The sequence below is a fragment of the Ascaphus truei genome, chromosome 5 (genome assembly GCF_040206685.1).
Source record: "Ascaphus truei isolate aAscTru1 chromosome 5, aAscTru1.hap1, whole genome shotgun sequence".
NCBI lineage: Eukaryota > Metazoa > Chordata > Amphibia > Anura > Ascaphidae > Ascaphus > Ascaphus truei.
Window position 1 is genome coordinate 192,349,053 of NC_134487.1, and position 16,332 is coordinate 192,365,384.

Consider the following 16,332-nt stretch of genomic DNA (forward strand, 5'->3'; position numbering starts at 1 on the left):
TTCTCCAGCAAGCCGGTGACATACCAGGTGGAATCAGAAGCACAACTAAAAACTGTAGGGTTGACACAGTTTATATACCTGTGTAACCCTATTCTTAACATTGAATACAGACTATTGGTGAACAATTATCTGTATCCAATCCCTAACGTGGAAACACAGATTAACCCATGCCCCCCAGCTAGTTAGCCCATGTGTACTGGGACTCTGAATTTGGCGGCCTCCCAAACTGACAATGAATTAACCATCGAGGAAAGTGCCCGGTCAGCTGCTTTAGTAGCTGCTTTAGGTAGCGAAAGAAGATTGTTCAACTCCAATGGGGAGCAAACCGTTTTTTCCAGATCTACCCATCTTTTCAATGCTGGGTTGGTCTGCCATTGTGTGAGTTGACACAATTGTGCCGCTTTATAGTAAGATAACAGGCAAGGTATCGCTAGGCCACCCATCCGGGTGGTTCTTTCCATAATTGTCTTGTTTACTCTCGGTTTTTTCCCTCCCCATATAAAATTGGAGATTTCAGACTAAAGTGAGAGTATTTCCTTCAGTCTCAGTGGCACTGGTAATTTCTGAAATAGATATAGGATACGGGGGAGGATATTCATCTTTACACTATGTATCCTACCTATCCAGGAGATCCTGTGGGGCATCCACTTTCTTAGGTCTTCTTTCAATGTTCGAATCAGCTTGGGATAATTTGCATCGTATATGCCCTTGTAATCTTTAGTGATGTGGACTCCTATGTATTTGAGATTTTTTGTTGCCAATTGAAATAAAAGTTCAGACTTATAATTTTTCTGTTTCTTATGGGAGGCTTATATTTAGGGCCTCGGATTTGGCTTGATTTATTTTGAATCCAGATACTCTATTACATTTCTCCAACAGATCAAATAGGTTCGGCAGAGAGGTGAGGGGTATAGAAATCAATAGCAAAATATCGTCAGCATACAGGGCTACCTTATGGGATTGAGAATGTAAAGTAATCCCCGAAATATCTGGGTTGTTACGGATATGTGCTGCTAGAGGTTCCATACACAAGGCGAATAGGAGGGGTGATAATGGGCACTCATGTCTCGTGCCACTTTTAATTTGGAATGTGTTTGACGGGAAGCCCTGGTGTATAACCCTAGCAGCGGGGCCTGAGTATAGCAACATTATCGTGCCACTCACCCGCTCCCCAAAGCCAAAGGCCCCAAGCGTCTTTTTTAAGTATGACCAGTCAATCCTGTCGAAAGCTTTTTCTGCATCCAGACTTAACATCATAACTTGTAACTTGTAACTTCTTAATATTGGCTATCTCTACCAGATCAATGATTCATCGGGTGTTGTCCGCAGCTTGTCTATCTTTAATAAAGCCGAGATGATCTGGATGTATCAGTCTGGGCAGGATGTGACTCAATCTATTGGCCAATAATTTAGCGTACATTTTAATATCTGTGTTAATTAGGGAGATTGGCCTATAGCTTTTGCAATCCTGCGGATCTTTTCCTGGTTAATAAATCAGTGATATAGACGCCTGGAGCATCTGCTCCGGGAATGGGACTCCTGCTAATACCGCATTAAACATTCGGAGCAGCCATGGGACTAGGTTCTTACTGAACTTCCTATTGTAAAGCCCCGAGAAGCCACCTGGGCCCGTGGCCTTTGAAGGCTTTAGGTCTTTAATGACCTGGGACAACTCCTCTAATGTGGTGTGTGCTGTGGTGGCTCCGGTCTTTAAGCGGATCACCGGTATATTATAATTTGACTGTCTGGTTTTTAATTTTCGTGCTAGCATAGTATCTGGCCTGTTTGCCTTTTTATAGTATTTCCTCTTTGACCAACTCAGAGATTTGTCTGCCTGAGAGGCCATCAGTAGGTTGAGTTCAATCTTGGTATTTTTTTTATCTCTGTTAGAACCTGGTGGTCGGTTCTTTTTTTGTGCCTTGTTGTGAGGCTGGGTAGTTTGGTTTGGAGCGCCACAATCTAATTGTTTCTCTCTCTTTTCCTTCTGGCTGCTATTCCGATTAGTGTGCCCCTTATAGTTGCCTATGGCCTCCCATAAAGTGGAATGGGAACCTACTGAACCACAATTTATATTAAAGAATTGGTCAATCTCCTCACCTATAGATTCACATATGTCTGGAATTTTTAGGAGTGACTCATTAAGCTTCTAGTTTGCGTCCGGCCTATCAGAACAATTTGGCTGCACCTCAGCTCTATCGGTGCATGGTCAGACCATGAAATGTCATGGATCCCTGTGTGGGAGACCAAAGGAACCAGTCTGCTAGAGATAAAGAAGTAGTCGATTCTGATATATGCATCATGGGGATGAGAGTAGAAAGTATAATTTTTCTCCGTGGGGTGGAGTTCTCTCCATATATCAATTAGCTGTTTTATTTTAAGACCTGTCTTTAGTGCATCCAGTACCCTTTTCTTGCAGTTTTTAGCTATTCCAATCCTGTCCATTTTCAGGTTTATTGTTAGATTAAAGTCTCCTGCTAGTATAATATGGCCTTTGGCTACTTGGTTTAGTTTCTGAAAGAATTTCGGGAAGAAGTCGTGGCTTTGCTCGCAAGGAGCGTAAATTGAGGCCAGTGTTATTGGTTGTTCTTGTATCGTCCCTACCACTATCAGGAATCTGCCTTCGCTGTCTTTTCTGAGTGTCTCTAATGCAAAAGGGACTCTATTATGAAAGAGAATGCCTACCCCTCTTTTTTTTCAGCAGCAGATGCTAGGTAAAATTGTGAAAATTGTTTATTTAAATATTTGGGTGAACTGCTGCAGCTGAAGTGTGTTTCCTGGATTAGTATAATGTCAGCCTGTTTCCCTTTATAATCTGTAAATGCTACTTTCTTTTTCGTTGGGCTGTTAAGACCCTTTACGTTATTAGAGATAATATTTATGGCCATTTACATGGCGCTATATTTGAGCAGCTTCCTATTATGGTATTGTGTTTGTGTTTTCTATCCATATACTGTAAAGCGGTATTTGAGTGTATTCCTAGAGTTACCAAAGGAGAGAACCATCGCATCCCACCATCGGAGGGGTCTCACGCCCCGAGGAGAGGGAAAGGAAAGGGGTGGAGGGGGTAGGGAGGGTACAAAAAAGTGCAAAAAAGAAAAAGTAAAAGGTATAGAGCCATGTCTGGACCTAACCAGAGTCGGCTCTCCTGCCCTACATACCAGGCAGCCACCTGGCACCTTTTTAGAAGGCGACCAAGTATTATTGGGGCTGTCCTTTGTAGGGCTAAACGGCACACATGGATTAACTCCATGAGTCCCCTCTTGAGGCGCCGGCGAACTACCAGAATTAGCTCACACCAGCAGTTTTCCACAAGGTGGAATGAAATGAATTGTGGCACAGTAATCATATAGTGAAATTCAACAAACTGAATGAACTTTAACGTAACTTTAGCTCAGCAGCTGCGCCTAGATGCCCGGAGATCCCCCGCCGACTGGAAAACACCCCTCTCTCTTTTGTTGCTTCACCTCTCCTTCTTTAAAGTCCATATTATTTGGTATCTTTTAAAAAAAATATTTTTTTTATTCCCCTATGCGTTGTTGTACTCTGCCGCTAAGGGTCTTTCTGTGTTTATGTGATGGGTGGTGTTGTGAGCCAGTGTGACCTCTGGCTTTGTTACCTCTCAGTAAGACTTATGTTCAGTCCCTCTGTGACCCTTGTTGGTGAATTCAGGGTTAGGTAGAGATTTGTTCTTCCGCCGGACAGAGGTGTGTGAGGTCAGGGTCCCACCGCGGGCATCTCCGTGCATCCAAATCCACTGTCAGCTGCGTGCTTGAAGGATAAAGTGACAATGTGATATAACATAACTTAACTACCTAACATACATAGAATTGAGCAGTACGACAGAGCTGATTGTAAACAAGACCAATATTGTAACGCAATTCCCCCTCCCATTACCCACTGGAGTCCTTTTAATGCTCACTTCTCTGATTTTCTATATCTACCTATCGGGCCTGGGCTGACTTCACAGCCTTCCTTTCAAGAACGTGCAGCCATACTGCCCTCTGATCTCGCCTCCTCCATACCTGCTTGGTACAGGGCCTATATGCCGTTCCCCGTGATCACCTAGGGATCCTGATGATCGGGTCCGCTGTCTCAAACTCCTGGCTACTCTAATCCGTGATCCTTTGTCTGTGATGGCCGGGTTCCCCCTGCTACCTGGGTCTGCGTACTCAGCTCGGAGAGTAGAAAATAGCTGAAGCGCTCAAATGCAGGTGAACTGAACAAAAATAAGCCAAACCACTAAACCAGGGTACTAATAAATGACATAGTACTTAATGTGTAATAGTATGGGTACTATCCTCCTGAAGACAGGTGGTAGATGGTGCAATCCCACTCACCCTCGGTCTCATCGGCAGGTTCCCCTGGAAATATGCAATGATCACATCCTGGTAGTAGGTAGGCAGGCAGGCTGTGCAGCTACAATATGCAATACAGGAAAAAAGGAGACCAAAAGCGCACCAGCACAAACGGAGCAGGAAGGACCCAAAACGGAAAATAATTAAAAGGGCACTTTAATGTGACAAAAGACCCATCCATTTGTCACATTAAAGTGCCCTTTTAATTATTTTCCGTTTTGGGTCCTTCCTGCTCCGTTTGTGCTGGTGCGCTTTTGGTCTCCTTTTTTCCTGTACTCAGCTCGGAGAACCTACCAGCTGCTCCCTTCCCCGTGTATCCCTCCCCAACCTCTCTGACTCAGGGGCCTGCCCCATTCACTCCCTCGACACCCAGTGCTCCCATCCTCTCCTCGTGGGACCTGCAGTATGCGGACGTCCCCTATCTCTCCTCCCCCTGGGATTCTTATAACTGGCGATGGAGCAGCGCCACCCCCTCCCTAGCTCTGTCCCGTATCCATCTTCCCCGGGGATGTAATATCCCAGAATCTGCCGCCCCGGAGATTCTTCGCCCCTGGGAGGGCCCGGCTGTAGATGCTCCCGCGTCGCCTCGCTGGGCTGTCATCAGCTCTGTGGTGCCTCCTCCTCTCCGTTCGTGCCCTCAGCCTGAGTTCCCGCCACCGACGTCCTCAGAGATCGCTGCTGTCCTCTGCTGCCTGTAGTTCCTGAAGGTGACCACCGGGGGGGGGGGGGGGTCGATGCGTTATCCTCTATGGTCAGCCATGTTTTCTATGAGTGGGAAATGGGGGGATGTCTTCTTTAACTGCTCAATTGGTCTTGATTGAAGGTGTTCAGCTCAATTCTTTACTTGTTTTCGGCTTCAGGGGCTTCCACTCTGCTCCAGGAAGTCTCCAGCGCTGGAATGGTCTCCGATTCAAGGTGAGGAGGTTGAGATGGACCAGGGCTAGGTTTTTTTTGCTGGAGACCTAGTTTTTTGAGGAAAGCGTCTCCAACTTCTGCTCTCTTTAGGGTATGCACGACCCCATTCTTGATCACCAGGAGGGCGAACGGGAACAGCCAGCGGTACCTTATACCTTTGTCCTGTAGGACCCTGGTGATCGGACCCAGATTTCTGCGTCTGGAAAGGGTAGCAGGCGAGAGGTCCTGATATATCTGGAGTTTGATTCCTTCAAACTCCATAGCTCTCGTCTCCCTGGCTATCTGGCAGATGGAGTCTTTGATTCTGTAGTAGTGGAATCAGGCAATGATATCGCGCGGGGGGTCTCCTGCCTGTGGCTTGGACCGCAGAACTCTATGGCACCTATCTAGGTGCAAGTCCTGTGCCGTTTTATCAGGGAGCAGGTGTTCCAGCATCTTCTGCACAAAGTCCTCCGGATCGCTGACGGCTTCTGGGACCCCCCTGATGCGGACATAGTTTCGGCGATCCCGATTCTCAGCATCCTCCTGCTTATCTGAGATATCTCTTATCTTTTCCTCCAGCCGGGCCACTACTTTGTTGGTCTGTTGTAGAGCCCTCGTGTTGTCGTCCATTTTATTTTCCAGGGCTCCGGTCCGCTCCCCCAGCCCGTCTAGGTCCAGTCTCAGGTCCCAAAGCTCTCTGCGGAAGAACTGTTTCATTTCCCCGCCAAATTCACGGAGGTCCTTTCTGGTGACCAATTCTTGATCATCCGGTCTCTGTGTAGACCTCTCGCTGTCGGAATCTGATGGCATATTTAGCGCGGGTAAGTCTGAGCTGCTTGCTGCCGCCGAGGTATTTTTGTTAAAATAAGCAGTGACCGAGGGGTCCTTTTGGTTGGATTTTGCCCTGGTTGGCATCCCCAAGTGTTCCGATAAGTGAATCTGGCCGTGGGAGGGTTATAAAATCACTTTGTGTGCCGCTTTTATTCAATACTTGTGCCGGTGCAAAGGGAGCTAGTACACTAGACTACCATTCACTCTGGCTTCGTGCATGCGCCTCCAGTAAGTGTTGTTTTAATTGTATTCTGCAGATGTCGTGTGTTTGTCTATTAAGGAAATAAATCACAATTTATTTTGCAACTTGTTGTGTTCAATCGAGTACCCAGAAATATAAATGTGTTGATAAAGTTGGTGTCCATCTGTGACGATTCAGGGGATTCCTTCCCCTTCTTTCTCTCCCTCTGTCCCATCTCCTTCCAATCCCTCTGCTCTTTCCCACTCCTGTCCCGCTCCATCTACCTCCCTCGCTACCCCACTGCCTCAGCGCATGCCCCGCAAGTCTCGTGCACCCGCGCTGTCCCCGAACCCCTGCGGCAACGCTCTCCACTTCCAGACACTCGCTATGCCCGCGGCCAGTACCTCACCTTCCCTGGCGGCCCCGTCCGGTCCTCTGCCTCCCTCCACCGGGTTGCCCGCGGCACGGCGCTCCGCGCGCCTGGTGACGCAGCCTGTGCGCGCGCAGCCTCAGCTTACAGAAGGCGCGCGCACATGCTCCTCTTCTTGGTTCTGTCACTCTCCTGACTCCTCCTCCGAGTCCCTACAGGCCATCTCTCTGTCTGCCCCTTCTGTCTCCTCCTCTTCTCTCCCTGACCTATCCCTGTTGTCTCCCACTTCTCTCTCTGCTCCTCCCCTCTCTCCTATTGGTGTGTCTCCCTTTATAATCCCTGTCTGTCCTCTCTATCGTCGCTCTGCATAGTTCCTGTTTCCCTGTATGTGCTGACCTATGCTGTGCTCCCTCTGTGTCTCTGCTGTATCCTGCTCCTGTGTTACTTTGGATTTCCCTGGTTTTGTCCAATGCTTGTAGTGGACTACTCTGCTCTCTGTACCCCTTGAACCTTGCTACAAACTTTACTTTGCTGACCTCTGGAATCCTTGGACCTGGCTTTGCACTTCGACTATTCTACTCTCTGGACCCCTGGACATTGGCACACGGACACGACCATTCTTACGCTTAACCCTAGAAGACGTTGCAAGTATATTAACTACTTCACCAACAGGCCCAGCAACGCTATACCACACTCCGGGCTCGCTCCCACTGCTGTGGGTGTGTGGTGTAATACCGTTCCCACCTCAGTATTGGGGTCTTGCCAGATCTGCGGGCATACAGGAATGACACCATTGTGACAGGCTTTTAAATAACTGGTAGCAGCGTGTGGGATACTGATTGAACCTATACTATAGTCTCCTGCGGGATTCTGTAGTATAGTGAGGACCTCGTAGCTTGCGAGCTCCTCAGGCAAGTAGCAACTAACACACACTTTACAAACAAACTTACACTGTTCCCTTTACCCATACCCCAGAGGCACCATGAGTAACCACTCAGGAAGGTTCCGATCGTGGACCAGAGAGAAGGTCGTGGAGAGATGTGCGGGGTATGGTATACCGACAGATGGGCGGTCAAAGGTACAACTGGTGGAGAATTTGGAGCATCATGAGAACCGTATGGGCCTTCCAGAAGGGCAAGTCCCCGTAGCTGCTGTGGCAGCGGCTGCTATTCAGCCCGGAGTGCAGGTGGTCCCTCCAGCTCCGGGCCTGCAAGGACATGAGGAGAGTGCTAGTGACCCCCTGGTCATGGGTGGCTTGGCCCAGGGAGTGCGGACGAAGTAGCGGCTGCCGAGCGTGCTGTCCCTGGGTTCACTGCACTTCTGGCTACATGGGGAATGGGTGTTAGCACTGCGGAGCGGGTACAGCTCAAGACAGCAGTGCTCGGAAGAACCCACAACTCCTACCTTGAAAACGGGGAACAAGGATTTTCCCGGGCGGATCATCACAGCTTCAGCAAGTTCGTGGATGGCACAGATGATCTCGATGCGGGATGAAACGCATCAGAGGTTCCTAGCTTCGTGATGTTTGTCCCTTTTGTTCAATAAATTAGTCATTTTTTGTTAGAGCTGCGTGTGGTCCCCTATTTACCTCAGTGCACCGCTTCTTCGTTTGGCTGTTTAGGTGTCAAGTTAGCGCATGCTCTTAGCAAACCGGGAAGCAACTTCTGCCCTTTTTGTGAGCTATTGGCAAGTCTGAGATAGGTGGGAAAAGTTGTTCCCACAGGAGGATTGGCTGTGTAGGTTAGGGAAAGGACCCTTAATCCTATAAAAATGCTTGCAGCCCAGTCCCAGTGAGATTAATCTGAGATTCACCAAACTCCGTCCAAGTTACAGCGTCAGCGGTTCCGGAGTGTGAGGGGTTAACTACACCGTAATCAAGGATTGCGACCCTCTTCCAGAATTCGTTTGAGCTAAGGATTCCCGAACGAATCCTGTAAGAACTTAACGAAAATATTTCATCCGGCGGAGATACAGGGGTGGCAACTTGCGCCCGTAGCCAAGGAGTGTCGCACGGCTCAAATCGCGCACCTACTCACATGCGTGCAGTGGTGCCCAGAGACTTTGTTTTCAAGTCATTTGTTCCGTGCACATTTTATTTTGTTTCCCCATCCAAGTAAGTGTTTATTAAGTGTAATTGTGAAGAATTGTGTGTTTGTCTTAAAAGGAAATAAATGACAATGTATTTTTCCCTCCTTGTTGTGCTCAATCCAGAATCCCGGTATTAATGTGATGATGAAACTTGGTCTCCTGTCAAAAGCGGGCAGCTGATTGCACTCTTTGCACTACGATCTTTGATGTGGAGGTTCCGTTTGGAGCATACATCCCAAAAGGCGGTGACTATATGTTCACGATATGCTCTTTTAATTAATATGGTTGTGAGTGAGCTTTCCCCCCCCCCCTTTCCTTTTTTGTAATAAATGTATCTACGTTTTTCTTGTTTTGTTATATATATATCTTACTGTATAAAATCGAAAGGTTGGTACTAGCTGCGGTGAATCTGATTGGTCCTCAGCCTCTGGCCAATCAGATTGGTGGGTCTGACGTCACCCAACTGCCACTCTTCCCCTTCGGCCAAACACACACACTCTCTCTCTCTGTCTTCTCCCCCCCATCACACTCACCTCCCTCTCCGGCGCTCAGTCACCTCCCTCCCCGGCACTCAGTCACCTCCCTCCCCGGCGCTCAGTCACCTCCCTCCCCGGCACTAACTTCCCTCCCTCCCCGGCGCTCACTCACCTCCCCGGCGCTCACTTCACTCCCTCCCCGGCGGGAGGACAGGCAGTGGGCATCACGCGCGAGTGCTTAAGATGGCGGCGCTTGGAAGGACCCCCTTCCTCCCTCGCGGCGGCGCCGAGTGCCTAAGATGGCGGCGCCCAGAAGGACACCTTTCCTCCCTCGCGGCGCCGAGAGCCTAAGATGGCGGCGCCCGGAAGGAGAGGTGACATGTGTGTGTGTATGTGTGACACTGTGTGTCTCACTGTGTGTGTGTGTCGGACACTGTAGGGTGGGGACCGGAGCTGCGCATGGGGGGGGGGGAGGAGCGGAAAGAGAGAGGTGGGGCGGAGAAACATACAGGGGGAGTGGAGAGGAGGGACCCGGAAATTTTAAGCAACGCCCTGTGACGCTGGGGAGGATTTGGCCCGGGATTAAAGGGGTTACACCCCAATTGGCCACCCTCTACCCTCACCTGGGAAACAAGGGGTTAACTGGACTGAGGTCTAGTAATGTGTTTTTACCTCGCTTCAATATCCAAATGCTTATTCCCCTGTGTAACTGTATTGTGTTATCCTAGTGTTTGCACCCACACATACACTAGGGTTGCTGCGGGAGAGAAAGGGTTAATGTTAAAACAGCGATTCTAGCCCTTTGTTTAAATTACCCTCAAAGATGCCTGCCTACTAAATGCAAATGGTCAGGAGAGCGACCAAATGGGTAGGAAGCAGCCCCTGATCAAAGGCTACCTGTTTGCAGGAAGCTGGAGTGGATTGTGAGCATTATAACTCACACGTACAAACCATAGTATCCTGCCATGTGGTAGACTGGCCAAACGCCTCTGATTTAGGAGTGGGGCTACAGAATGAGTGACCTTATTAAATATAAGAGTATTATGAGATGTCCTTGGCTGAACATGCTAAGAGTTACATATGTGTATTCGTGGGACTTACCCGCAACTAACGGTTACAGACACCTGGTGTTTAGCCGGTCCTAACAGACAGATATTAATATCTCTTTTAATTTTAGTAGTACACGGTAATAGTCTGATTGGGAGCGTCATGCGTTACGGAATGTATTAATATGTCTCGCGTGCCAGTAAGTAATACTGAACTGAAGTTATGAAGTTATTTAGATAGGGAAAAGCAGTTTTTAAACGTCCTTGGGTGGGAGGAGTTTTACTCTGAGGAAAACTGTCAACCTCACCGCTGATTTATGAGAGAGGCTGGGTTTAGGTTGTGTTCAAAGGGAAATAATTGTATAAGAACCAGGCTCAGCCTATGGCTATTGTCTTTCATGTTTTTTGTGCCTTGATGATTATGAAGATTGCTGTATGAACTGCCAGTCCAGATGTGACTGTTTCATCATTCCATTTTAAGTGAGTGTCTATATTTTGCCTGTTATTTTTATATCTTGTGTGTTCACCTTTATCAAGGAATAAATTATATTTTATCATATCTAAGTCTCGTCCCAGTTCAACCCAGTTATATATATATATGTAGCCAGGTCCCCTGCGGTATTACCTTCTCCCCTGTATTGCGAGCGAGTAGCACTAAAGGTTGCGGTTGGTATCGTGATGTATGGTTCCGCCGGTTCGCGGAGCAGGGCGCCGCCATTGTTAGGGGCATTGCGCATGCGCGAGAAGCAGGAGTACTCCAGGATTACAGGGAGCTCGTGCCTGCGCAGTTACGGTCCAGAAAGCCCGCGAAGGATTGGCCAATAGGGAAGGAGGATCTCTGTTGGTATCCGGAGATATATTCCGCGCGCAGGAACTACGTAGGTAGTTGGGACTGGAGCGGCAAGGGGTAAGAGGTAGGGTGCTGGAGTCCGTGACTCCGAGCACTAGGCCAGTACTCCCCTAGGCCCCAGACAGCCCTGAGCTACGCTAGCGGAGTGTGATAGGGACAGGCCCGAAGTTAGGGACCTGCCCCTTAGCTATAAGCTAGTAAGGAACGCAGCGGACGCTGTATCTTCCACCAAGAGGTTTGGGCCTATGCTGGGTCTTAACAGGACCTATAGACTATTAAGTGCGGAGTGACTACAGCCGGTGGACATTAACCGGGTGGCCATTAAGTACAGATGACCGAAGAAGCGGTGATATTATCCACGCTGGAATTCACCTCACCCTTGGAGTCCACCTCGTGATCCCTTGCAGATAGCAGTACCCGCGGCAGGAGCCCGGGCAGGTAACATCACAACACACGTGCACCAACCAGGCCTACCATTGACATAGTGACTGCGCAGTCACACACGATACATCTACGCTGGTCTAGGTATTGGGAGCGCAAGACATTGGGTGGGACTCACTGGACTTGAGGGTGGGATTATTATGTGGGGACAGTAGCGTCCGCCGAGACGCCTTTAGTGTGGACACCCACTGTGGTGCCCGTTATAAGTTAATCAAGAGTATACCTTGAGTTGAACAAGAAAAAACACAAAAGCGCACCAAGATGAGAGATAGATATTGTATTAGCAACAAATAATAAAATTAGTAACTTACATATAAAATTTCTTTAATAATCCCCGATTCTGGTGTCTATCACAGGAGTAGGGCATCACATAGGAAGTATGAAGGGTAATCTCAGTTCTGAGAGATCAGACCGGATGCAATATCGCCTGAAGAAGTTTACTTTGTTAAACGAAACGCGTCGCGACTGTTGTGGCTGGCAGTTTTACTACCCACCACCAGTACACACTCAAGTGTACCGTTCCTGCTTATTTCCGATCGTTTCTATGCTATCAAAAACGGACAGGCATCCTAAGGATACCTATTGAAGGCCCCGGTTCCTGCACATGTGTGCTACACTCTGCACCACGCTACCACACGTGGAGGACAGGAGAGTGAACAGAGACAGCCCCAGCACGCGGGTCTGATCTCTCAGAACTGAGATTACCCTTCATACTTCCTATGTGATGCCCTACTCCTGTGATAGACACCAGAATCGGGGATTATTAAAGAAATTTTATATGTAAGTTACTAATTTTATTATTTGTTGCTAATACAATATCTATCTCTCATCTTGGTGCGCTTTTGTGTTTTTTCTTGTTTTGCTGATATTGGTACCACCATCGGGGTTCCGGTGGAGACCACATTTGGAGGTGGGGGAGACACCTCATAAACACAGAAGCAGCAAAAGAACTGAGAGGGACCAACACTCCAAGTTTAAAGAGCCAGAGCGCGGACTGAACTTTTCATATACCTTGAGTTGGGTTACCTCGGGAGAGGAACCCCTGTTATTATCTGTTTGACTTCAATTGCTTAAAGATCAGTAAAGAAGTATTCGTTCTCGTATAGTATTGTATATGTTTATTTGTTGTCCTGCGAGGAACCACTCCCCCTCTGGTGGGAGCCATCGCAGGTGGAGGCGCTGCATCAGTGTAAGTGATATCCTTAGTATAAATTGCCCCAGGTTCCCCGTGGCGGAGACTCAGCCCTCCTGCGAGCTAACAGGTGACGCACCACATATGAGTTACCATATATGTTTCCTGCACCCACACAGTAGAATCTGCGATTGGGGGGGATATACCCGTTACATTTGGAGGCGCTGCTGAGATCCTTAGACCTGGGGTGCCCTATTCAAACGTGCAGAATATCTCTCCCTTTCCGATGGAGTTGGATGTCGGACAGAAGTTGGGGAGTATATATCCGGTCAGCCCTGTCATAGGCCCCCCAGAGGTGAAGGCGGCAGTCGCGGACGAACGGCCCGTTGAAATGAAATTCAATTTCGGTGAGTCGACGCTATCCACCCAGTGGAAAGACCGACTGGTCGCGCAGTTGACCCAACGACAACATGTGTTCTCCACAAGTGAGATGGATGTGGGGTGTAGCCGCAGTGCCCAACATACCATCAGACTGAGCGATACCACCCCGTTCCGAGAACGATCGCGCCACCTCGCTCCACGAGATATAGACGACGTAAGGAATGTTCTCCATGATATGGAAGAGTCCGGGATCTTGGTAGAGTCCCAGGGCCCATATGCGTCCCCCATCGTGGTGGTGCGTAAAAAAAATGGAACCGTACGACTGTGTATTGATTATCGGACACTGAACAACCGCACGATACCAGATCAGTACACCCTCCCGCGTATCGAAGAGCTACTAAACGCACTAAATGGGAGTCAGTGGTTCAGTGTGCTCGATCTCCGATCCGGGTACTACCAGGTGCCTATGAGCGCGGAGGATCAAGAAAAAACGGCTTTCGTCTGTCCCTTAGGATTCTATCAATTCACCCGTATGCCCCAAGGTATATGTGGGGCGCCAGACACGTTTCAAAGATTGATGGAGAAGACCATCGGGGACATGGTTCCGAGGGAATGTCTGGTATACCTGGATGACATTATCGTCTTCGGGAGAACCTTAGAGGAACACGAAGAGCGGTTACTCAAGGTAATCGACCGTCTGGGGGACGAAGGTTTGAAATTATCCCTCGACAAATGCCGTTTTTGCCACACCTCGGTGACCTACGTGGGGCACATAGTGTCCGCCAAGGGGATCGCTACTGATCCTGCCAAGGTAGAAGCCGTAGTAAACTGGCCGCGCCCCGAGAACGTCACAGAGCTGCGATCCTTCCTAGGCTTCTGCGGATATTACCGCCGCTTTGTGGAAGGATACTCAAGCAAGGCTAAGCCCCTGAACAGCCTATTAAAAATATATCCCTCAGAAACCGGGAAGAAAGCTGTCTCGGCTAGCCAACCATTCGGGGACCAATGGACATCGGAGTGTGAGCGAGCCTTCATGAAACTAAAGAAATGCCTGACCGAGGCGCCCGTGCTTGCCTATGCGGACCCAGAGCAGCCCTACGTCCTGCATGTGGATGCCAGTTTGAATGGACTGGGCGCCGTCCTGCACCAGAAACATCCTGAAGGTCTGCGGCCTGTGGCTTACGTCAGTCGTAGCTTGACCCCCAGCGAGCAGAGATACCCTGTCCACAAGTTGGAATTCCTGGCTCTCAAGTGGGCTATTACCGAGAAGTTGCATGATTACCTGTACGGGGTTGCTTTCGAAGTAAGGATTGATAACAACCCCCTTACTTATGTCAACACCTCAGCAAAACTGGACGCTGCCGGACACCGCTGGTTGGCCGCCTTGAACAGTTATACCTTCTCCATGAAGTACAAGCCAGGACCCCTGAATGTCGGAGCGGATGCCCTTTCCCGAAGACCCGGGCTAAGTGCTACCCCTGATGACGAGGAATGGGAAGAACTGCCTGGGCCAGCCGTGCGGGCCATGTGCAGCATGGCCGCTATAATCGACGATCGAGTGGCGTTCTCAGAATTGAGAGTAGTCGATTCATTGGGATGTCGGTCACAGGCTGTCCCCGACGCTTACTGTGATCCCAAAGGGATGAATATCACGCCTGACAAGGTACTACGGTGGGAGGATCTAGTAGATTATCAAATGCGAGACCCTCTGGTTGGTATCATCCGAAGGGCCGTAGTGAAGGGGAATCCGGCCCTGCTCAAGTGTGCCCCCAAAAACTTGGTAGCCCTACTCATGCGGGAGTGGGATCACTTCAAAATAGACAATTGCTTACTCTACCGGGTGGTACAATACCACAACCACCCGGACAGAAGACAACTAGTCCTTCCTAGGAACCTACAATTTCTAGTGCTAAAGGCTCTACATGACGATCATGGACACCTGGGTACCGACAAGACCTTTGGGCTGGTCCGAGATCGGTTCTTTTGGCCCAAAATGAGAGAGGCTGTTGAGCGTCATTGTCACCGATGCCCCCGGTGTGTACAGCGGAAAACCCTGCCCACCCGAGCGGCCCCCATGGGTCATCTGCAGAGTTCGGGGCCCATGGACCTTGTGTGTATGGACTTCCTGTGCATTGAACCGGATAGCCGGGGGATATGCAATGTGCTGGTTATCACCGACCATTACACGCGTTATGCTCAAGCTTTCCCTACTAAAGACCAAAAAGCCATCACCGTGGCAAAGATATTATGGGAAAAATACTTTGTACATTACAGTCTTCCCAACCGTCTCCACTCTGACCAAGGGCGGGACTTCGAGAGTACTTTGATCAAGGAACTGCTACGCATGTTGAACATTGCCAAATCTCGAAAGACCCCATATCACCCTGAAGGAGATGCCCTACCAGAGCGGTTTAATCGGACATTGTTAGATACACTACCGACACACTTTATTAAAGTGTGGCCGGTACCGCAAGCCGGGAGATTTCCCGGCTTGCTAGTGGCCGCCCCTCGGCGTGCCGCGCGTCATAGACGCGCGGTCACGCGTCTTCGGGAGCCTGCGCCCCCTGCACGCGCGTCCAGGGCTCCCCGAGGGAGCCCTGGTGTCCCGCGATCGCGGGACGGCGGCAGGGGGTTCCGGGGGACCCGGCGGACCCGGCAGCGGTAGGGAGAGCGCCCCGATCGGAGGGCGCTCTTCCGCTGCTTCGGCGCGCGCCCGTCACCCTCGGGCACGCGCCAGGCTACTGCTGCGGCCAAGAACGGGCAAATGCTCGAATAAACTTGGCCGCAGCAGTAACTCGGAACTCTTCAGAGCGCCCAGAAATCAGAATGGAGTCGACATGTAGAAACCTTGGTGCATGCGTATAATTGTACCCGGCACGAGTCAACTGGGTTCTCCCCGTATTTCCTGATGTTTGGGAGAGAAGCCCGCTTACCAGTAGATGTGCGTCTTAGAGTCTCCACGGATGGGATACATAATGCTACTCATTTCAAATATGTGCAACGACTCAAAGACAGCTTGCAGCAGGCATATCGGCATGCAGAGAAATCCACCGCTAAGCTCAATGCTGACAATAAGAGGCGATATGACCATAAAGTCCGATATCGGGAACTCCGGCCAGGAGATGCTGTGTTGCTTTGGAACTTAGGTGTCCCCGGAAAACATAAGTTGGCCGACCGTTGGAGAGACGGAGTGTATGAGGTAGAATCCCAAATGCCTGGCCTCCCGGTCTATCGTATCAGAGACACTAACGGCCGGGTAAAGGTATGGCACCGCAATCATCTTC

At 49.6% G+C, this 16,332-nt stretch overlaps 1 long non-coding RNA gene across 1 annotated transcript in view; it reads right to left on the bottom strand.

Moving 5' to 3' along the window:
• LOC142495706 (uncharacterized) overlaps positions 1–3,807 on the bottom strand; it is a 48,011-nt gene extending 44,204 nt beyond the window's left edge. Inside the window, exon 1 of the long non-coding RNA XR_012801800.1 lies at positions 3,617–3,807. This is a non-coding gene — a long non-coding RNA (uncharacterized LOC142495706). The remainder of the gene's footprint in view (positions 1–3,616) is intronic.
• Positions 3,808–16,332: the final 12,525 nt, after the last annotated feature.